This window comes from Prionailurus bengalensis, chromosome B2 (genome assembly GCF_016509475.1).
Source record: "Prionailurus bengalensis isolate Pbe53 chromosome B2, Fcat_Pben_1.1_paternal_pri, whole genome shotgun sequence".
Classification (NCBI taxonomy): domain Eukaryota; kingdom Metazoa; phylum Chordata; class Mammalia; order Carnivora; family Felidae; genus Prionailurus; species Prionailurus bengalensis.
In genome coordinates this window covers 73529229-73553628 of record NC_057349.1, presented here as the reverse complement: position 1 = coordinate 73553628, position 24400 = coordinate 73529229, and positions in this window count along the sequence as shown.

The window sequence follows — 24400 nt, the reverse complement described above, 5'->3', positions numbered from 1 at the left end:
ATGAATCCTTGATGACTTCCAGTCAGCACCTGGTTCCACCTCACAAAGGACAGGAAAGGCTCCAGGACAGGTTGGAGTGGAGTGTATGGGGAGTGGAGGTAGGCATTGCTGAGTTATGATGTAACACATTTTCATAAGGATCCTCCTACAGCCTTCCCTCAGTCCTCTCCACGGGAAACCATCTCTTTTGAGCATGTGCTATTCCTTGATATCACTTGGGAGGTTGTGATATTGATCCACTTTTAAAACATGACACCAAGAAAATGGGCTGTCCACTTCTGCCTCCAATTCAAAGAACATCCCTGGAGTAGCTATTGGTGGTAGAGAATTTAGGTCCTAGTCGTCTAACATCCACCACACCTACTCTGTTTCCAAGAACTCCTATAACCACTAAACTTAGTTCTATTCTCTTGGGTGGGGGCAGATATTTTCCTTTGATATAAGAATGCACATGTGAGTTTTACTGATGTTAAGGAGTTTGAATCAAGACATAACACAGGAATGGGTATGTGATGTCTATGAGCACAAGAACATGTGATTTTAAGGACGTCAGCATGAACTATACTGCTTTGGTTTTCCTAATTTCTAACTAATTTGTTAGCTTCTTAAAGGTAGGAAGATGTCTTTTAATCTATATATTCCTCATCCCACTTAGTATTGTGGTTTGCATATTGAAGATAGTGAATATTGTGGAATGGATCATGTTTCTGTAGGTTGTAGAGCAGTGTTTACAAGTGAGGTTAGAGACTTTGTTTCTGGAGTCAGATAGGCTGGATGGATTCCTGGCTGTGCCATTTGACAGCTGTGTAACCTTGTGTGAGCCACCAAACCTCCCTGTGCCTGGGTACCCTCATCTGGAAAATGAAGATGATACCCTGTGTTTCATAGGCTGTTGTCAGCATTAACTGAATTAATGTATTTAAGGTAAAACCATGCTTGACATGTGATAAGAGTTTGATAAGCATGAACTCTGTTTTATTATTATTAAGTACAGTTTACAGAGGGTTCTTCCATATAGTCACTCACTTGATTCTCCCTAGAATCCTGTGAAATGTGAAGGACATACATGTTTACTTCATTCTGCGGTTTGAAGGCCTAGATCTTCCAGGTTACAGGTAGAATGCACATAAATGCAGCATCCCAAACCAGTGGTCTCATCATTGCCATGTCTTAACCATTATGCATGCTCTATCATCCCAGAGACGGTCTAAAAATGCATGACTATTAATTTATAATGTTACAAGAGAGAATTACAGAGATGCAGGAGCATTGGCCCTGAGACCACACTTCTAGCCCACGTTGACTTAACTTTTACCATGGTCACATGTCTGACTAGAGAGGGGAAGCAGCAGAAATGGTGAGAAACACATCCATCTCTACAGGTGGATAGACATGGCTGTGGTTCCCTCAGAGATGGAACTATTCTCAGCAATGATGAAAAAACAATTTTGTCCTTAAAGGCATCTCATTCTTGGGGCACTGGACAGAAACAAGGCCAACATTTCTATATAGTTTTTTGTCCCTGAGGCTGTGTTACCAAAGTCTTCTCTTAATGTCTTTGTCATGTCCTCCTTTCTCTGCCCGATGCCTGACCTGGGGCTTTATAGTAGGTTTTCATTAAATAATAGCTGAACAAATAAACAAATGACTACCATGTATATGAGTATGAAAGTAATAAAAAATTTGAAACTAGAAATTCATTTTACACTTTCGCATAATCTTTGTTACAAAAATGGAGGAAAAATTAGGCATAATCACTAAAATAAGCCTTTGGAATTACCAGTGGATATAATGGATGTCTCCTATCCTACTTCATTATTATACTAACATAAAAATAATCTATTTAAAGACATAAATGTGAGATATGAAACCATAAAAAACCTGGAACAGAGCACAGGCAATAGTTTCTCTGACATAGGCTATAGCAACATTTTTGAGATATGTCTCCTGAGGCAAGAGAAATAAAAGCAAAAATAAACTATCAGGACTACACCAAAAAAAAAGTTTCTTTTGTGAAGGAAATAATCAGCAAAACTGAAAGGCAACTTAACGAATGGGAGAAGATATTTGCAAATGACATGTCCAATAAAAAGTATACAAAATATACCAAAACTGATACAACTCAATATCCCCCCCAAAAAATAATTCAATTAAAAAATGAGCAGAAGATATGAACAGACATTTCTTCAGAGAAGACATACATAGGGCCAACAGACACATGAAAAGGTGCTCAACATCACTCATCACTAGGGAAATGTAAATCAAAACTACAATGAGATATCACCTCACACCTGTCAGAATGGCTAAAATAAAAAACACAAGAAAAAAACAAGTGTTGGTGAGGATATGGAGAAATAGGAACCTTCATGCATTATTGGTGGGAATGCAGACTGGTGCAGCCACTCTGGAAAACAGCATGGCGTTTCCTCAAAAAATTAAAAATACAACTACTCTATGATTCAGTAATGGCACTATTGGGTATTTCCCCCCAAAATACAAAAACACTAATTCAAAGGGATGCATCCATGCCTATGTTTATTGCAGCATTATTTACAACAGCCAAGATATAGAAGTAGACCAAGTGTCCCTCAACTGATGAATGGATAAATGTGGTGACATACAGACTATGGAACATTATTCAGTCATAAAAAGATGAAATCTTGCCATTTGCAACAACACAGAGGGAGCTAGAATATAATGCTAAGTGAAATAAGTCATTCAGAGAAAGATAAATACCGTAAAATGTCACCCATATGTGGAATATAAGAAACAAAACAAATGAGCAAAGGGAGGGAGGGAGGGAGAGAGAGAGAGAGAGAGAGAGCGAGCAAGAGGGAGAGCAACCAAGAAACAGACTCTTAACTATAGAGAAAAATTGATGGTTACCAGAGGGGTCAGTGGGTGGGGGGATGGGTGAAATAGGTGATGGGGATTAAAGAGTACACTTATCTTGATGAGCATTGAGTAATATATAGAATTGTTGAATCACAATATTGTATACCTGAAATGAATAGAACACTATATGTTAATTATACTGGAATTAAAATTCAAAACTTTAATAGAAAAAATGTTTAGGTGTTTAAAAAGAAAAATATTTAACCAATTTAATATTGCAAGCAGTACCACTCCCAGTAATCACAGTCCCCTTCACCTACCTTACTTTTATTTTCATAGCACTTCCTACCTCCTACATTATTACTACATAATAAGTAAATATAATTTAAATATAAATTTAAATATAAATATAATTTACTTATTATGTTCTTTGATAATGTGACTGCCCACCACTGGAAATCTACCCCCCTGAGGACCAGAATCTTTGCCTGCTGTGTTTACTAATTTGTCTCAGGATCCTAGAACAGTTCCAGGGATGTATTAGTGTTCAATAAGTATATTTTGAACAAACATTTAATGGCATCTTTCAATATGGAAGGCAATGCAAGTGATGTTGTATATATAGATAAATAATGAATGAAAGACCATTTCAATGAATATATATGGGTATTCATTGATACAAAAGACAGACATTTATATATGTAAAATATATTAAATTATTAAATATGTATGATTTTGTTATATATATGTTACATGTTGTATATATACACAGAATATCCTATTCTGACATATGTGAAGTGATATCTCAGTGTTGTTTTGAATTGCATTTCCCTTGTGATTAGTGATGTTGGGTTGAGCATCTTCTCATGTGTCTGTTAGTCATATAACATATATATGTTATATTTACATATATATGTTACATCATATAACACATATATGTTATATAACATATATATGTTATATAACATATATATGTTATATATGTATATATATGTTATAAATATATATGTGTGTATCTATATCATCTATATCCTCTGTATTTATATATCTATATATCTGTATCTGTATCTATCTATGTAAAGGGCTGTGCTCATCTCACCTCTGCAGGGCCTCACCCAGCCTGCCATATGGGCCCCCCCACCCCCTCCTTCCTATGCTCTAGAAGACAGCTCACAAACTAGAAGTCTGAAAGTAGCATCTGGCTTGCACATGTTTATTGTTGAGCTTGCCGGGGGTTTGAAAATTCTTTAAGTCATTTGCCAACATTTAAAAATCTAGAGAATTCTCATAAATATCCAGATTTCCGACTTCTCTTGCAAAGTCTCAGAGTATCTGTCAACACTGGGCTGGCATTCTCACATGGCCTTACTAGGCTGGGGCTGAGCAGCAGCTGGCCTGTCAGGTGGTGGATGAGGACTGTGCCCTCCTGGTTACCAGCATCCCCACTGGGCTCACCTCACCTACCCGCCTGGCCCCGGAGGGGTTGGGTTTACAGCCCCCTGCTTGGTTTGCCCTTCTGTCCCTTCTCCTGTGGTAGGAATTTGATACTGCTGGAAAGACAGGAATAGATAATCATGTTCAATTCAACTGATTGATTAGCCACACTCTTTTTACATGTTGGGTCTGGCTTGTATATAAATAAGAATGTGATAATTCAGAAAATGGGGGTATACACTTTTAACAAATACTTAGCTCTGACTGATCAGTAATTAAAATCTACTTGTCATGTAACCATTATGTCTTCTGAATTTTATTCTTCTACCTTGATTATTATGTATAAAAGCAAAACCCAAGATGATTAGGGTTCCGTTTCTTCTCCTACTTTGGATCCAAGTCTCCATCACAAGCCTATGAGAGGTGTTTTGTTTTTAGCTTAGTAGATGGCTTCCTTCCAACTGGGAGCTGGCAACTGGGATGGGGACAAGGTGTGAAATTCCTTCACTGCCCTTCAATACAATGTGCTCATTAGCTAAACAGTCTTAAAAATACTGTTATTTCTCTTTGAGAAAAAAATGTGACATTAGGGAATAATGGCTTAGCATGTCATAAAACATCTTCCTGATGATTTTCCTTCTTTGAAAGACAAGTCTGCCACTTGAGCTTGCCCAAGTTTGTCTACTAGGCAAGTATGCCCTTTTGCTTTTAAAATAATCTCCCATATATGTCACTTTGGGCAAAATAGCACCCTAGGGTTGCCCACCCTGTTACCATAGAGGGGCTGTTGTCTGATAAATGAGAGCAACAAGATGTAGCCCCTGACTCTTGTTTAGATCAAATGAAAAAAGGCAGACATCTTGACAATCAGTGGATGAAAGGGTAGCACCACCTTATCCTCTCCACCCTGAAAGGAGAGCACATTATGTGAATAAATATCTTCTGGTTATTCTTCCATTCTTTTCTTTTTCCTTCCTGCTGTTACTGCTGACAAGGATGGAAAGGCTATAATGTAAGAGTTAATTCATGTCAAGGGGTATTGAGCCATCCAGAGGAAAGGGTGGGTGCAAACGTAAATTTTCATTGCTTTGAAATAACATTGTTATGTAAGTAATTAAAGTATTGCCACCCCTACTGCAGTTGAAATAACTTAGTGCTTCTCATATGGAATGAATGATTTCAGATATTGTTAGCAAAGCTCAGTATCTCAGTATCATTGTCATATCATAGCTCATTGTCAAGGCTGCCTATTACCATTTATTTCCGTCATTCAGTTTATGTGAAGAGACTAGAGACTGGGTGGTAGATGGTTTACATGGTTAGCTTTTTCAAAGGGAGAGACATCCATCTTGTGCATTTGATGAAGTAATAACTTTAGGTGAGATGTTCAATCTCTTGGCATCAATGTCTTAATATGTAAAAATGGGTTAGATTTAGTAATCTCCATAGTATGCCCTCTACCTTCACAAACATATCGACTTTAACTTGCCAACTCTGAAATGATCTGGGAGTGGAAACAGGATGTCTTTTTAGGAGTGGGCAGTTCAATTAGTACATGGTGTTGGAAGGAAATATCAGAACCAACAAAATCTTCCACTAGTAGAGAGGCATTAGATCTCAGTTGAGGATATTTCTCTACTTCTCTTACTACTATACTACATCCTTTCCCTTTCTTTTTCCAATGCGGAAAGACTGATGAGGAAAGTGGAAGCAGGCAGTGGATGATTCAGAGAGGGGATTCCATTGAAAAACACCCCTTTCTAACTCCAGACCTGTTGTTGATTAGTTCTGAGTTCTTATTTCTCTCTTACAGACCTTGGGGATTGACTTTTTCTCTTTCTAAGTTTGACCAAAGGTAAATATGTATTTCAACCACATTCTAGGAAGATAAGAGGAAAACTCCTACTTTTGACTGAAGGGATGTTTCTTAGAAAAACAGATATTAACCTGTTGGGTAAAGCTCAAGTCTTTCAAACACTTCCTATTCTGTCACCACTACATAGCCACTGTAGACCTGGAAGCTGACTTCCAGAGGGTCACCAAGCAAGGCAAATTAGATGCTGATGTTTGTTGTAGTGCAGTGTTACTTAAATAGAATAGAAAAAGCACTAATGGTAAAGAAAAAAATGAAAATTTAAACATCAAAATAGAAAGCTTCTGAATGTCAGAAGGCACCATTAAGAAAATGCAAAGGCAATCTACAGACTTGGAAAACACATTTACAAAATGTCTATTCAGGAATATTTAAAAATAAAGAACTCTTACAAATCAATAACAAAAAGCCAAACAACTCATTAAAAATGGACAAAACTTGAACTCATACTTTACAAAAGAAGATGTACAAATGACCAATATGCAGAAAAATAGGTGCTCAACATTGTTTATCTTTGGGGAAATGAATTTTAAAGGCACAATGAGATACCATAGATAACATTCCACACCAACTAGAATGGCCAAAAAATTTTTTTTAATATATGAAATTTATTGTCACATTGGTTTCCATACAACACCCAGTGCTCATCCCAAAAGATGCCCTCTTTAATACCCATCACCCTTCTCCCCTCCCTCCCACCCCCCATCAACCCTCAGTTTGTTCTCAGTTTTTAAGAGTCTCTTATGCTTTGGCTCTCTCCCACTCTAACCTCTTTTTTTTTCTTCCCCTCCTCCATGGGTTTCTGTTAAGTTTCTCAGGCTCCACATAAGAGTGAAGATGTATGGTATCTGTCTTTCTCTGTCTTTCACTTAGCATCACACTCTCCAGTTCCATCCACATTGCTACAAAGGGCCATATTTCAAGAATGGCCAAAATTAAAAAGACTGACAACACTAAATGTTGGCCATGATATAAAGCACTGGGATGTAGAATGGTATACAGCCTCTGTGGAAAGCAGTTTGTTGATTCCTCAAAAAGTTGAATATAGGATTACCATAACAATTCCACCCCTAGATATATATCCAACAGAACTGAATACAGATACTCAAATACTTGTACAGGAATGTTCATAGCAACACTCTTCACAATAGCCAAAAGGTGGAAACAATGTCCATCGAGGACTGGATGGATAAATAAAATGTGGTATACGCATACAACGGAATATTAGTCAACTGTAATGCAGATTTATCTGGAAAACATTATGCTAAGGGAAATAAGGCAGACATAAAACGTCATGAATTGTATGGTTCCATTTTGTATGAAATGTTCAGAATAAGTAAATCCATACTGATAGAATGCAGAGTGGTGATTGTCAGGGGATGGAGGAAGGACAGAATAGGGCGTGAATGTTTAATGGATACGGAGCTTTCTTTTGGGGTAATAAAATTTCTTTGGGGGCTACACGGAGGTGGTGGTTGGATAACAACGTGGATGAAATGACTGTCAGTGAATTGTACACTAAAAAATAAAGGGAATGAATGACTTCTATATGCACCAACACGGGTGGATCTCAAAACATTATTTTGAGCAATTAGATCCAAGAGTATATGCCATATGATTTAAGTCAAAACTGGTTACTTATGTAATGTGGGGATTGACTGGAAGGGAACGTGAAAAAAAAACTCTGAGGTGATATAAATGTTCTGTATTTTGACTGGGGTTATGATAATAAAGATGTATATATTTGTGAAAACTCACTGAAGTATGTACTCAAGTCCATTTAACTGCATTTAAGTGTATGTAAATTTTACCTCAATTAAACAAAATAAGTGTGTGGAAAAACCGTCAGTCTTATACATTGTTATGGTGAGAAACTTGGCAACATCAATAAAACTATATATGCATTACCCTTTAATCTAGCACTGTCACTTCTAGGGATGCATCAATCAGTCTATTCAGACTGCTATAACAAAATACCACAGATTGGGTGACTTATAAACAGTTGAAATTTATTTGTCACAGTTCTGGAGACTGAAAGTCTGAGGTGAGTTTGCAACATGGTTTGTTGAGGGCAGACTTCTTGTATCCTCACACAGTGGAGCTATGCGGGGTCTTTTTTATGAGAGCACTAATCTCATTCATGAAGGCTCTGCCTTCATGATCTAATCACCTCCCAAAGACCCCCACCTCCTAACAGTATCACATTGGGCATTAGAAGTACTAGGAGTACATGTAAGTTTTGGGAGGAGACAAAAATTGAGATCATAGTTATACCCATGAGACACACCTCCAATAATACAAAAATACACCTGCAATAGGTTACTCATTGTTGTATTACTGACAGTTGCACAATACTGAAAATGACCTAAATGCATAAACATCGGGAACTGGCTAAATAAACTAGGGTTCATATACAGAAATATTAGGCAGATTTAAAAAAGAGCAACAAAGATTTCTATGTTAGAAATGATTTCTAGGATACACTGTTTCACCAAAATGAGTACAAAATAACTTTTGGTTTCAGGTTCTGCATGCAAAGAGCTTAGAAGTCCTTAGTCCTTCCTAACAACAAATAAAAGGCCAAGCTGACTGAAACACAAGAATTCATTTTGGATCAATGAGAGGTGAGGACACAGGGCAAACTGCTGCCTCCAAGAGTGGAGAGACAGGTAAATATAAGTCACCACAGCTTCCCAGGGTGGACATTCATGAGTGTAATCAGTGCAGGTAGGAAAACTGAACCCCTTGCTGGAGGTTAAGTGTGAACAACGTTGAGAGTTAAAAACAAGGGGACTCAGTCAGAGTAGGACTCCCACAATATTGTGAGATTTACATCCAGGAGCCTGACCAGTTTACCATAGCAAATATTAGAGGAAAAATCCCCTTGGACTTCACGCATAGAGCGGGGGGTGTGGGGGTGAGGAGAAATCATTTTGAAATATACCAGGGCCCTCAGGTCTTAACAAGGTCTGCTTTTAGGTGAAAACTGATTAAACAGAGTCTAACCTGCTGGATATTATCAGAACCTATTTGAAGGTTCTGGAGGAAGGGAAATACCCAATTCCAGCAAGTTCTACTCATTCTGTCCCACCGAAGGGAGAGAAAAAGAAAAAGAAGAAAAAACCAACTAAGAAATTCTTGTCAAGTTCACAGTCTGGAGGCCTAGGTTCACTAAAAGACTATGTCCTAATCATAGGACTACAGAATACTTCCCTTTCCCATACATCTCACCACTGCATGGCTAAAGGTTTATTTAAAGTGGTTCCCTTACCTGGTATATACTCTACAGCTATCAAGAGAAAATTACAAGGGACACCAAAAGGTCAAAACCACAATTTGAAGAGACAGGAAGTATCAGAACCAGACGGCAGGGATGTTGGAATTGTCAGACCAGGAATTTAAAATAGCTATGATTAATATGCTAAGGTCTCTAATGGATAGATACCATGCATGAACAGATGAGCAATGTAAACAGAGAGATGGAAATTCTAGGCAAAAAACCCCTAAAATGCTAGAGATAAAAAGCCCAAAAAACAAAACACTGTAACAGAAATAAAGAATGCCTTTGATGGGCTTAGTAGGCTGGACATTATCTGAGCCAGAAGATATATTAATAAAATCCACAAAAACTGAAAAGCAGAGAACAAAAATTGGGGGAAAAAAACCAGAACAGGATATCTCAAGACTATGGGACAACTACAAAGGTATAACATATATGTAATGGCGATACTAGAAAGAGAAGAGAGAAAGGAGCAGATGAAATATTTCAAATAATAATGAGTGAAATTCCCTAAGTTAAGGTCAGACACCAAACCACAGATTTAAGAAGCATAGAGAACACCAAGCAGGATAACGCCAAAAAACTACACCTAGGCATATCATTTTTAAACCATAGAAAATCAAAGACAAACAAAACTTGAAAGTTTGAGGGGTGTGTGTGTGTGTGTGTGTGTGTAGAGGTTAGCATTTTTGAAAAGCTTCCCAGATGATTGTTTGGTATAGCCAGGTTGAGAACTACAGGAATCAAAAACAGTAGAGATTTCAGGATAGAAGGAAAAGCAAAAGAATTCATCAATTTTTAGGATCTTATCTTGGTACATTAAACATCAACATCTCTATCCTATCTGGGTGCTTAGTTTCCTATGTGACTACATCAACTAAGGAAAGAAATATGGAGGTTTCATCTTTATTCTGATGAGTCATGCAAACTTTTGCTTTGGGAGAACTAAATTCCTTTAGGATTAGGATTTTGTGGTACTCCCACCCACTCCCTTTCAATGAGGTCAGTAACTGGGAATACCCCAAAGAGATTTCTACATCCTCCTTGATTTTACTGGCAATAGCACAACCACTTAAAAAAAAAAAAAAGGTGTTTGAGTGAGGCAAGGAAGAAGAAAGGAAAGACAGTGCTTAGTTACATCGTCAACCTACTATTTGTCCGCATGTGGGTTTGGCTTGCATATTCTTGATTTCCAGGTCAAAATGTTCTCTTTACATCTTTATCTACAGTTCAGGGGAGCATCAGAGGGTTTTTTAATGGAACAGCTTTGATAATGTGAAGTTTTCTGCTTTTAATAAGGCCAATAAGGATTCACTTCAGCTAGTAAGGAATAGTATTTTGGAAAAACATAAAGTATTAAATTGATGTCATAGGTAATGGAAAAACATTTTTTCATTTTCAAACATGGTGTGTCTTCAACCCACACACAATCAAAAGTTAATCTTGTGAACTGTCACCAGGAAACTTGCTGTGAGCTGCCATCAGGGTTGATAGTGGAGAAAAGGAAGACAATAATGTAATTGGTGAAAAGGGCGGCTGCTTTTTCCATCTGTCTAGTCAGCTGCTGAAGTCTTGTCCTATTCACTACTAGGTGCTATCAATTAACTTCCTTCTAACTTTCTATATTCATCCATCTGTCTTCAGAACTATTGGAGAGAGGTCTATGTGAGTGGGTAGAGGTGGAAGGAATTATCATCTCTGATTGCTTAGATCTATTGCTTAGACCTAAAACATGGCTTAAATCTAAAATATGACTCATCATTTAAAAGGGGCACCAGTGTTAAGATGATCTGCCTGGTATTCTGGAATTTACTTTCTCAGTCTGCAGCCTATCCTGTTAGCTTCTATACCTGTTTCCAATTTGTATTCCTTCCATTTCTTTTCTCTATCTGGAGAAACTGTCCCACCCTGCTTATACACTTTGTATTTTTCCCATGAAATCTCCCTAGTTCATTTTAACCATCATTGCTCCTGCAGTCTCCTAAAGCTTCTGCAGAATCCACCACAAAGTCGAAAATAAATTCTGTAGTGGTTGTTGCTACTTCATATGTCTTGTCCTTCTAACAAAACTGTAAGCTTTGTTAAACTTTAAGGGGCTTGAAGAAAGGGATATTTTATACTGTTGAATCTCCTCCAGCACCTAGCATAACACTGAGCATATTTTAGGTCAAGACTTAAGGTAATAAAGAACTAACTTTGAGCTACAGAGATTTTACATAATAAATTATCCTGGTTTCAGTGTGGTATTTTCTGTTGGGATCTTGACTAACACAAAATTATATACTTAGGCATAAAATGGGATGTAGTCATTTTAAAAATACTATGACTTTTTCTTTTGTGAAGCCAATAATCCTTAGGTAAAGTGGAGACTCACGCTCTAATTTATCATTTATGTAACACCTATACTTTTTTAGTTTTTAACCATGACAATTCTACATAGAACTAAGAACAAATTTAAAAAAAAAGCATAATCAAGGAACAGGATGACGTTTTGCAGACCGTTTTCTGATACAGTCTGAACACAGGTCTAGATGTGTCTGGTTTGGGTAGTACAGTTTATGGGTTAAGTCCTCAATTTCCCTCCCTCATTTCAGTATCAATCTAGAGTTCATCTCTCTTCTTCCCTTGGCTTCCAACTCCTCCCCAAGGACAGGGATGCAATTTGAGCTCAGAGTAGATATTTGGATATCAGACAGTGGAGCCCCTTTTGGTCTGAATGAGTCATTACAGTTTCTTGATTGAGAGTATTAAAGTTACTGGTGGTCTAGGCACTCACTATTCTATGACCTTATATGGTTATTGCTCTGCATAATTCTTTAAATGATTCAAATCCTCTGACATTTTTTCCCTCAGTATTTCCCAATTCATCAAAACCTCAGAAAAGATTCTGGTTGGTAATGTTGAGTAACCATGTCTGCTTAACTAAGTATAACCCATAAAATAATAGAAAAATGGGTACCTTATGTGATTCAGCAATTTATGAAAATAGAAGATTGCGGATTCTTCCAATGGTTATAAGTATTAGATGGTTACCATGACTTGCTTACAAAGTAGCTGGAATCAGCTGCAGCTGAATCTACCATTGAGGTGAGCTCATGGAGAACCATGTGCCAATTTTCATATTATACATACTTTCTTTGTAGCTTCCCACGCTTTCTTTACATATAGGGCTGCTGAGTTAGCACTTTTTGTCATTTGCATACATCTTACTAACTCATGTAATGGGCGAAGGCCGAAAAATAACTGTCTCCAAAGAGACCAAGACTATAGGTGGAGTAGACATTCCTCCACAGTGACTGAAAATGACTGAGTCAATGGCCAATAAGACTAATGCTTATCTTCAACTTGGAGATAGGGAAGGGATGAGGCAGAGATTTAGACATCAAGTCTCCTACCCTGAGCATTTGAAATATAATCCAGTAATGTTTTCTAACACTGAAATGGTCAGAGGCAAGGATATTGGGCAGTGTTCCTGGTGCAGGGAACCTAGAGTAAAGGTGTCTCCCTTACTCCATGGGAAAGCGGGATGGAGTCCCAGGGGAGGACAAGTTGCTGAGGATAAGGCAGTCCATTCCCATCTTTGGGCTGCTCTAACAACTTGGAAATGTTCTTTTATATTTGGTATTTGTATTTATTGTATTCAAGCTTTCCTTCTGTATTTGTGCTTGAAACTTTTGTTCAGGTTACTTGAAAAACTTTGAGGACATTCTGGTCTCTATTTTGTATAACTGTACCTAAATTTAGCAGATAAAACCTCTAAGATGATGGGAAAAGATCCTGAGTAAGATTTGGCAGCTTGGGAAAGTAGAAGGACTATGGCATTTTATTAATGGTCATAAATAGTAAATTTTATTATGCAGCAAACCTTATTATTTTGCCCTACCTCAATTTACAAATGATGTTTTACATCCCAAGTAGGTAAAATTAAAAGATAAAAGATAAATAAAAAACCAGGACCAAGGAGAAGGGAATTACAAATATGCCACCCATGCAGGGTGACACCAACTGCTGGGATGGGACCTCCAATCTGAATGTTGGTCAAAAAGGTGGACAAAACACAATGAACAGTTCTCTTACCTAGCAGAAAGTATGACAGGCTTTACTTAGAAGCAAAGTTTTTTTTAGCACTGAGATTAAAAGACACTCACTTGAGGACTCTCCATAGTGAATGCTGACTCATGTAATAAACAATGTCCCTGACAACAGTTTTACAATAAAAAAAGAAATATTATTTTTATGGTTACTTCTGAAAGCAACATTTTAATGAAAGCTAGCACGTCAATGCTAGCACTTGGTGGAGTCAATTTTGAAAGGAGCTAGATTTCACCAAGTGCTTAATTACATAATCTTTTGGAGGTCCTACTTGATTCAAAAATAGTATGCAGGCCTCCTTAAGTTACTTAATTTTTTTAACATTTTGAAAATAATCCATGTATACTAACACACATATCAGATGATATTGAAGTGTATAAGATGAGAGGTAAAGATCTCCCCCCCACCATCTCCTCTCCAGTTAATACTATTGTAGAAGTAGTATTTTTTTTTACTTTACTTCTTTTGGAATTGGCCAATATAATTTTATTTCTTATTTTTTAAAAGTTTGTTTGTTTGCTTATTTTGAGAGGGGGGAGGGGCAGAAAGAGAGAGGGGGAGAGAGAATCCCAAGCAGGCTCTGCACTGTCAGTGCAGAGCCTGACAATGTGGGGCTCAAACTCATGAATTGTGAGATCATAACCTGAGCAGAAACCAAGATTTGGACGCTTAACTGACTGAACCACCCAGGTGCCCTGACCAATATAATTTTAAATTACACTTTAATTTCTTGATTTATGAAGTTAGACTATATAGATGTATTAACCTAGTGATTTACAAGATGAAGAATTAAAAGAACTTTAAACAACTTCTATCTTTCCTTCTCTGTTTCCTAAATGTGTTAGTTATATTATTATTTTTAGTTTAGTTTTTTTTTGGTAGTTGCCTTTAGGGCTGTATTCTGATATGTAAATTCTACACAGCATCTATTAACTCTGCACACAGATGAGGGTTATAGCATATCTCTACTTCTTCCTCATTCTCTTGCCCCTGATTCTATTTTTCATATTGTTTTTATATTGTGAAGGTTTATAGTAGTTTCATTATGTTCTTTATATTTGTCTTCAGCTTTTTATATATGGTTTCTAAATGTTGAAACTAATGAATGATATTATATATATATATATATATATATATATATATATATATAGTGATATACATGTGTCACTATGGAAGCCAGTCATGTGGTTAAACCCACGAAAAGGAAATGTGAGTTTGTACACAAACAAGCAAACAACTTCTCTCCCAACTGAGTTCATTAAAAGAAATTAAGCATCAAGGGTAAATGGATTTTCTTTCTGTCTTTGGTCTTCTCTGAGTCATACGTAGATGCCCCTTTTCCATCCTTATTGTCAAGTAAAAAGCACTGAGAAAATAGCAGAAGACTTCCATAAGCTCCCAGTACCTCATTCCTCACCCCTGCATTTCCCAAACTAGCCTTTGCTCCTTGCTCCATGCTGCTCACCAAGCCCAGCTTCTGTCACTCTGCCTCCCATCCCATCTCCTTTTGCTTATGAAAGGACATTGCTCTGGTTATTCCCCTTTCCATTCCTGCTTCATCAAGCTTAAGTTCCCACTTGCTACTGGGTTTTCCATTAACCTTCAAAAATGCTGTTATTTTTCATAATGTAACAAATTCTTTTTTGACTCCACTTTCCCTTCCAGTTAACTTTCAGTTCTTCCTTCCTTTTATAGTAAGAAAAATCTAAAGACTTACCTACACTCACTGTCTCCAATTTCTTCCCGTGGTTCCACGGAAGCCACTCATATCCAGGTCACTATTTACATTCATTTTGCTAAACCCAGTGGTCATCCTACATGGCCTGTTAGCAGTTTTGATCACTCTCTCCTCCTTGAAGCATGTTTTTCCCTTGGCTTACAGGACGTGATACTCCCTTGACTTTTCCCCCATTTCTATGGTTACTGCTTCTCAGTTTTCTTTGCTCTTTTCTTCTCATCTCTCCGATTTCTAAAGGTATGCCCTAGACCTCAATTTTAAAATCTCATCCCCTTTTCCATCTCTATCCACCTCTTTGGAACCTATCCAGTCTCACAGTTTTAATCATCTCTACCCTGATGATTCACATATGTATATATGTGTGTTTGTGTGTGTGTGTGTGTGTATATATATATATATATATATATACATATATATACACATATACATACACATATATATACACATTATGGATACATAATATGTAAATATAAATACCTATTTCTATATGTCTTATATCCTTTCTTGAAACCACTTATTTATCCAACTTCCTTCTCTGTAACTCCCCTTGGATATTGAATAGGCATTTCAAACTTAACAAGTTCAAAATTTAAATCCCGGTCTTCCCCCACCATGTCTGCTCTTCTTTTGGCTTCTTCATCTTAGGCAATGGCAATTCCATCTTGCAGTTTCTCAGGTCAAAAACATTGGACTCACAGTTGGTTCCTGTTAGCTTTACCTCTAGAATGTACCTAGAGTACAAACCCTTCTCATCCCCTACTCTGCTACCATTCTTGTCTGACCCTCTCTTACACATCTCTTGCCTGAATTATTGTAATAAATTCCTACCCAGTTTCCCTGAGACCCCCTTCAATTTATTTCTAGTATATCAGATCAAGAGACAGATCATGCCATCTCTCTATTTGAAACTTTTCAGTAATTTCTTACTGAGTAAAAACTAACATTTATCAGTGGCCTAAGAGGTCTCATGTACGTAATTCAGTAATTTCTTACTGAGTAAAAACTAACATTTATCAGTGGCCTAAGAGGTCTCATGTAAGTTATCTCCTATTACCTTTCCTCCTATTTACTCTAGCGACCATGGTGTCTTTGGTGTTCCTAAAGCGCAACAAGCTTGCTCTTGTCTTGGGCCTTTGCACTTAGTGAAACCTCCACCATCATCCGCATCTGGGGATGCTCTGCCTTAGACATTTGAAGACTAACTCCTCACCTCTTCCAGCTCTTGACTCAGATGTTAGATTCCTAGTAAGGCTGCTGTGATAACACCACTGAAAATGGCATCCTTGCAACATTCTCCATCTCTGCTGGATTACTATGTAACAGTCTGAGTGTTTTACTTAATTATCTACTTTATCATCTGTTTCATTCTTCTAAACTGTAGGCTCCATATGGGAAAGGGTTTTGTCTTTTTTGTTTATCACTGTAGCCTCAGCACCTGGAGTTGTGATTGGTTCAAGCAAAAAGGTTTTCAAGCGAACTATGTTGTCTACTTTCGTATATTTCTTTTTAATTTTGTTAAAACACATGCTGGAATTTTTTCCATATAAGATACATGGGTAGTGATGTTTTAAAATATCTATTTGTTTGGAAAAATATATTGATGATTTGACTAGAGAACTTTATTTTTTTTTCAATATATGAAATTTATTGTCAAATTGGTTTCCATACAACACCCAGTGCTCATCCCAAAAGGTGCCCTCCTCAACACCCATCACCCACCCTCCCCTGCCTCCCACCCTCCATCAACCCTCAGTTTGTTCTCAGTTTTTAAGAGTCTCTTATGCTTTGGCTGACTAGAGAACTTTAGATTCAAGTAAACTTCCCTTCAAGAATTTGAAGATGCTGCTTTATTGTTCATGATTATTCTTTCAAACTACAGAAGATGTTGATACTTTTAGATAATTTTTATTCCTAACCAGGAGCATTAGGATTTTCTTTATATCTTTGGTTAATTGATTTTCTAGAGTATGTGTCTAGGCTTATGTCTTGATCTCTCCCCCATGCCACTTGGCTACTGGTGGGTCCTTACTATGTGAAGACCTGTTTTTGTCTCCAGCTCAGATAAAATTTCTTCTACCATCTTTCTTTCCTCCCCCACCCCACACCCCTTTCTTCTATATAGTCCCTGCAATCTCTTTCTCAACCACTGTTGGGACATAGGTTGGATCACCTAGATTACCTGCCATGTCTTTTAACTATTCTCTTATACTCTCCATTGCTTTAAAGTTCCTATTTTGGGAGACTGACTTGATTTATAATGCAGCTCACTTAACTTCAAATGTGTATATTTTATTATGCAGCTCATTCACCTCCTTTTTGTAAATATATTTTTAATTATATAAATCTCGTTCTCTGATTACCCTCTTTTTCATAGCAGTTTGTTATGATAAAAATATCATTCTTCAAATGTCTCTGAGGATGTTAATTGAGATAAAAAAACAACCTCTTTTGTTCTGATGTTTACCCCAAGAGCAGTTTTATTTCTAAAACAATTTCATTTTAGACTTTCTCTTTTATGTTGTTAGTTTTCCTTACTTTTTCGGGTATTTGGCATTTCCTCTGAAATTCAGTTGATTAAGCATTTAATGACATAATACTTACTGATTTTTTACTGGTTTATAAATAAATGCATACCCATTGTATAAAGTATATCAGAAAAACAGAAAAAATAAAAGAAGGAAAACATCATGCATAAGCCCATCACTAACCACTGTTAACATGTTAGTGTATTTTCTTCCTCACATTTTCAAACGCACACATACACACGCACACACACAGTGCCTATCTCTTGCTATTTCAAGACACACTAAGACACTTTGAGAAAAATAAGGTCTCTACTATCATGAAGATTAAACTCTAGTAGCAGGAAAAGATAGAACTAAAATAATCACATAGATTAGGGCATAATTACAAATTGTTATAAGTGCCATAAAGAAAAAAAAGGCATAGTTCTAGCTCTCACATATAAACTAACAAAAGAAAACTGAGCTGAGCTGGGGTGCTAGGGATGCTTTCCTTATGGAATTGAGATTATGTCCTGAGTAGAACTTAACTAGGCGAAGAGAAGGAGGAGATAGTTTGAGACAAAAGAAACACATATAAAAAAAAGTCCTGTGGCAGGAGAGAAATGTAGCTTTAAAGAGAAAGAAGCCAGAGTGCTGGAGTGTGGAAGTTCAGGAGAGTATGGGGCAGAGGGACCTAGAAAGGTAGAAGTGAGATGCTATTGAGTCTACAGGCTACATTTAGGATTTTGTCTTTATCTTAAAAGCAATTGGAGGACTTTAAGCAGGGGAGATTATAACAATTAGATTCAAGTTTTGAAAGATTAAGATTTAAGTTACTCTGACTTCAGTGAAAGTAACCCATCAGAGGAACAGAGTAGGTCTCAGGACACAAGTTAGATTATTATAGTCAGTCCAGGTGAGTCATGATGATGGGTGAAAGTGGTGTGGGTGACATGGGACGTAGGGAGATGTAGTTGTAGGGAAATGCTAATGATGCTCCTGAGGTTTCTGACTAACACAACTAAATGGATGGAGGTTCAGCAGGGAGCACTACCAGGGGACCATGTTTATGGGAGTTTTTAGTTCTGCCTTGCACATGTTAGATTTGCAGAACCTTTGAGACAGTCAAGTGAAACCAACTGACTGGAAACCAAGTGAAACCAATATTCATATTTAAAGCTCAAAGAGAAGTCTGAGGGCGCCTGGGTGGCTCAGTCGGTTAAGCGGCCGACTTCGGCTCAGGTCATGATCTCTTGGTCCGTGAGTTCGAGCCCCGTGCCGGGCTCTGTGCTGACAGTTCAGAGCCTGGAGCTTGTTTCAGATTCTGTGTCTCCCTCTCTCTGACCCTCCCCTGTTCATGCTCTGTCTCTCCCTGTCTTAAAAATAAATAAAATGTTTAAAAAAAAAAAGAGAGAAGTCTGAACTGGATAGGTGGCACAAATTGGAGAACCACAGGCCTAGAAAGGGTAACTGAAGCTGTAGCATGAGGAGATGTTTAACATAGGAAGCATCTTTACAAAAAGATGGCACCAGTTATAATGAATCGATAGTGCAATAGTGCCTGTTTCTCAACACTTTGGACAATATTTTGTAACCTTAAATTATTTGATCTTTTCCAAACTGACAGGTAAAAAATAGTATATCCCTGATACCTTGGCCTGAATCTTTAAGTGAGATTGAACATTTTTCTATGTTTAATAGGTATTAATTTTTTTCTATGATTCTTTGTGAATTGTGAAAGTACACTTTTCTGGAGAGAAAGCCCATAGGTTCACCAGTTCTTAAGCTGACCCTCAAATGCTTCAGAGCCACAGATTTGGAGTTGTTATAAACAAGAAAGTTTAATTTTTCACATGTCAGCCTCCAAATATTTAATCACTGCTATCACTGTCCCCTAAAGTTGTCTTTTCTACATGTTAAATTTCCTCAGTGTACTAATCCTTGTGGTTTTTATCTTCTTCAGTTGAGCCTAAGTGTGGCAGTGATTGCATTTCCTCAGCTTTGTATCACCAGTGCAGACTGGGGCACATCCAGCATATTCCGCGTGTCCCTCCTCTCCTTAGTACATATCCAGAGTCTTCCTACTTCTAACACTTTCCTCCTCACAAAACAAGGAATATTCGGTTATGTCTTCATTACACTGTGACTGAAACTTATTCCCTCCCATCTATTAGCTTCTAGATATTCAGTTTGCCAAATGTTTCTTTCTAATCCAGAAAGCAACGTCAGCAAACTTGTCAAGCACAAATGAAGGAAGTGAAGGTGCACCTTCAGGGCCGGCTGTTTTTCTTCTTGCTATCAATGAGGTCACTGAAAGGCATTCCTGGGGCTGTCACTAGGGGGAGTGTGAGTCAAATTTTTCACTTGGAAAATATCAGAGAGGGGGGTTGGAATTCTGGCACAAAGAAAACACTAAATACTTAGCAAGGAATTTGTGGGGCCGTGTTCTGACTTGTACACTGAGTGTCGATCTGGATGTGCTGGAAGTATAGCCCACGGTGGAGGATCCACATGCAGCTAGGAACTCTAGGGAGGACTGACAGTGGAGGCCAGAGAGACTGAGGGAAGAACAACATTCTTCATTCTTCCAGGGACAGGTGGGGAGATAGGGTTGGTAGGATTCCTGCCTATTCTTTCTAAACTAGGTGCATGCCATTTTGATCTTGCTTTGGTACATGCATATACTGTCTGCCAGAGCATATCTTTTTTGGATGTGCCATATGGCAGCTATGTTCAGTGAAGAGAAATAGTACAAAACATGAGTTTGGGCACCATGACATTGGATAGTAAAGAAACATTTAGTGAGTCCTTCTTGGCACAAACAACTATTCTAAAGACAATGGAGGGCAGACAGTAAAAGAAAAGAAAGAAAAAGGGGAAAAAAAGGCATAATCCTTGGACTTGGCAGTTTCAAATCTTGTTTGGAAATTTATAATATTTTTATTTCCTCCTTTGCCTCATTTCATAATATCCCCTTCCTTATCCTGTATTTTTCATCTTTTTGTCTCTGTGTCTATATCTGAAAAGAACCTCAGGTCTGTTTTCCAGTCCAAACGAGACTTTTCCTGATCTGACATTGCTCTTCTACCCCACCCTGAACCTTGCCCTGCTGCTCTCCCCGTTCCACAACCAGACTTCTTGTAAGTGGTCTTATGTCTGTCACTTCTCATCCATCCAGTCCTCAAATGTACTTTGGGTTCTGGCCATGTCACTCCATGAAACTCTTAGGGCAAAGGTCACAAAAGATGGCATCCCTCCTACCTCTTAGCCATTCAGTTCCCTTCCACAGAGACAATCATGGTGAGGAATGTTTTGTGTTATTCCAGAGATAGCCCATACATATACATATATCTTCCCTCTTTACATATAGATACCATGCTGTACACTCTGTTTTGTGCTTACTTTTTAAGTATACAATGTATCTTGGTAATCTTCCCATTTAAGGAAGTTATTTGTTTTTGTTTTATTTTAATGCAAAGTGTCCATAATGTGAACCTAATAAAATGTATTTAGTCAGTCTACTTTTAATGGGCATTTAATAGTTTTTGACATTTTGCTCTTACAAACAGGGCTGCAATGAGCGAAGATGTACATATGTCACTCCATACTAGTGTGAAAGTAATTGCAGGATAGATTCTGAAAATTGGAATTGCTCCTCAAAGGTATGTGTCTTTGTAATTTTAGTATGTGTTGCCAAGTTGTTATTAGTCTTGCCAGAAATATGAGCAAATGCCTGTTTCTCTACCCTATTCAAACTTTTTTTTTTTTTTTTTTTTTTGCTAATCTCATGGGTAATAAGCAGTATCTCTACATTTGACTGAGCATCTTTTCTTATGTTTAAGGGCCATTTAAGATTGGCTTATTTTAAAATATGAATCAGATCATGTAATACTTTCTCGATATTTCTGATAGCTCCCCATCACCTGTGAAACACAGCTCAAACCCCTGAGATGGCTTTCCCTCCCCTCCAGCCTCCTTTTCTCCACCCGGCACTCCAGGCTCACTGAACTGCTTTCCGTCCCAAGAACACTATGTTGTCTTTTGCCTCTGTCTGCAGTGTCCTTCATCCCAGGCCTCATGTGGTTAAAAAATATTGTCTGTTAGGACTCAGCCCCTCAGCAGAGTCCTCCATGTGGTCTGCACTTAGCTTTTAGGTCTTTGTGATTTTTCTATCTCCAGTATAATTCTTGACAAGATGTTGGCCCTTAATAAATATTTGCTGAATGGATGAAAGGCTGAATATCATTACAACTAAAAAGACTTTGTAATTGAAAAAAAACTACACACACACACACACCCCCCACTGGTTTCTAAGCAGGATTTCAGCTGCCAAACAAAACTTTCCAAATATACTTATCCTTATTCTATTGCTATCCATGAATTTTTTTCTCTCCTCCTCCCCAACCCCCGAATTAAAAACAACCAAGGAACTAAATGCCTCTCAGAGTCCATGCAATTCAGAGTCATTTTGCTTAGAGATGTGATAGTTCAAGGGAAGTATGCTCTTTGTGGTAGCTTTTATTAAAGAAAAGATCAAAATATTTATACATTATATAGTTCTCACTTTCTTTTAATGGGAATGGAAAATAGTTGGCTTGTTCATTAGTAAAAGCCAGTAATGCTGACTGGTGTGATCTGAATATTAGGGCTCAGAGCCTGATTCTCCTTAGTATATACGTCTTTCCTTCTCCCAGTATGGTTCCATGCAAAACTGACTTCCACATCATGATTTAGGGAGCGAGTGTCTATTCTGGTACAGACAAGGCTGCAGTCCTGGGCCTTAGCAAACCTGGCTGCTGCTCTCAATTTGGTCAACAACTCACCATAGGACTGGAGCCTCATCAGCAAAGCAAGAGCTTCATACTGGTTTGTTGCTAATCTCCCCATTAGTTCTGACATTCTTTGATTTTAAATAGTTTCCTACTAGTATTTGCTAAAATATTTAACATCTTTGGGGGGAAAAACTTTTCTAAGAATTCAGTTCTACCAGGTGTAATCATTCATTCATTCATTGAGTCAGTCACTTCCCAAGTGGTTCCATACCTACCCTTGGGCAAAAAAAAAAAAAAAAAAAAAAAAAAAGTCACCTAAATAGTAAAACCAAATTTTACCAGCTAATGACAGCAATCTTTTTAGGTAAGAACTCCATTCCCTTGTAAATCACACTCATATATTTCACTGAGAGGTTTCTTTTGTGAGTCCATGATACATGTGAATCATTCCCGGTTCCCATTGCTATTCCAGGCATAGAGTGAGCCTGACTTTCTCCTTATTGCTGTCCTTGTCGCTAAAAAGCTGGAAATTCTTTTCCAAAAGTGCCTGTATCTCCCCTGGGCTGAAGCTTGAGGAGTCAAGACTCAATGGCCATCACTGAGAGCCAAGGTGACTACAGTGGCCATGATCTCTCCAATATCCTTACTTGTCCTGAGGCTGAGGACGAAATGCTGCTATAAGATGAGGTGAACATGGCTTTGTTAAAACAAGCCAAGAAAAAGTTAAATTAAGCCTGCCTATGTCACAATATTTGTTTTATTTATTTATTGAACACCTACTATGAGCCAGGTTTTATTCTATGTGAAGTAAGGCATGGATTCTAATTCTGGACATGGTTACGGTGTTTTTTGTTTTTGTTTTTGTTTTTTCCAGGGAGACTCCCAGTCTCTACTTACATCAATGATTGTAGAATAAACAAAGGAGTTTGGTTTGGGAATGGGGGGAGGTTCACTTAGCTTCACTTGCCAGATATATTGAATTTCATTTTTGGCCAGCCAGGACCTTTACTATAAACTCATTCAACAAATGTCTTACTAGTGTTTTATAAAAATATCTATTCACGGGAGATACTGTTTTAAAGCACAACAGGGTACACTAAGGTATAGAAAACATGGCTATTGCTCTCAACCACTTATATGCACATAAATAAGTGTACAAATAATCATGATGAAAGAGAGTGGCAAATGTCAAAACAAAAATTAAAAAAAATGACATCCAAGGAGGGAAATACTATTTCAGTACTTGGGTGAAAAAGTGCATCAGAGGGGACCTCCTAGTGCAGTGGATCAAGAAACATGGGAAGAGTGGAAACGGGGACCAGAGAAGAGCTACAGTCATTCTCAACAAACACGCGTGAATAAAGGCTGCAAGTGCCAAAAGTGAGGGATATAGAGGGAACTATGGAGCAGTCCGTTTTGCCTAAAGCTCAAGGTATATGAGGATTGGGGTAAGAGATCAAAAGGGAATGATCAGGTATGTTCTTAATCAACAGTAGAAAATTCTGACGCCAATTTATTAATAATGGTAAGGTTATATTCAGAAATTGAGACGGCCAGGAAGAGCGTAATAGTCCTTTAGATTTTGTTTCACCAAATCGATCTTATTTAAAAGCATTTGAGATTTATAAAAATTAGTTTTGTTTTTCTGCAACATTCACATATACAGAACCCCTGAAAAATACTGACTATACGTTGGGTTTTACTGCTGTACTATTTCTGAATCATGCTGGGTTTTTCCCCTAGTGCATTTCCCCAAAATTCGCATATGTGGTATTGACCATCCCCTTGGGACTCTAAACGAGAGTGCTCTAAGTGGGTAGTGGCATCTTGACCCATGCTGCGGGCAGAGGCCAGGAGAGGAGAGGCATAATT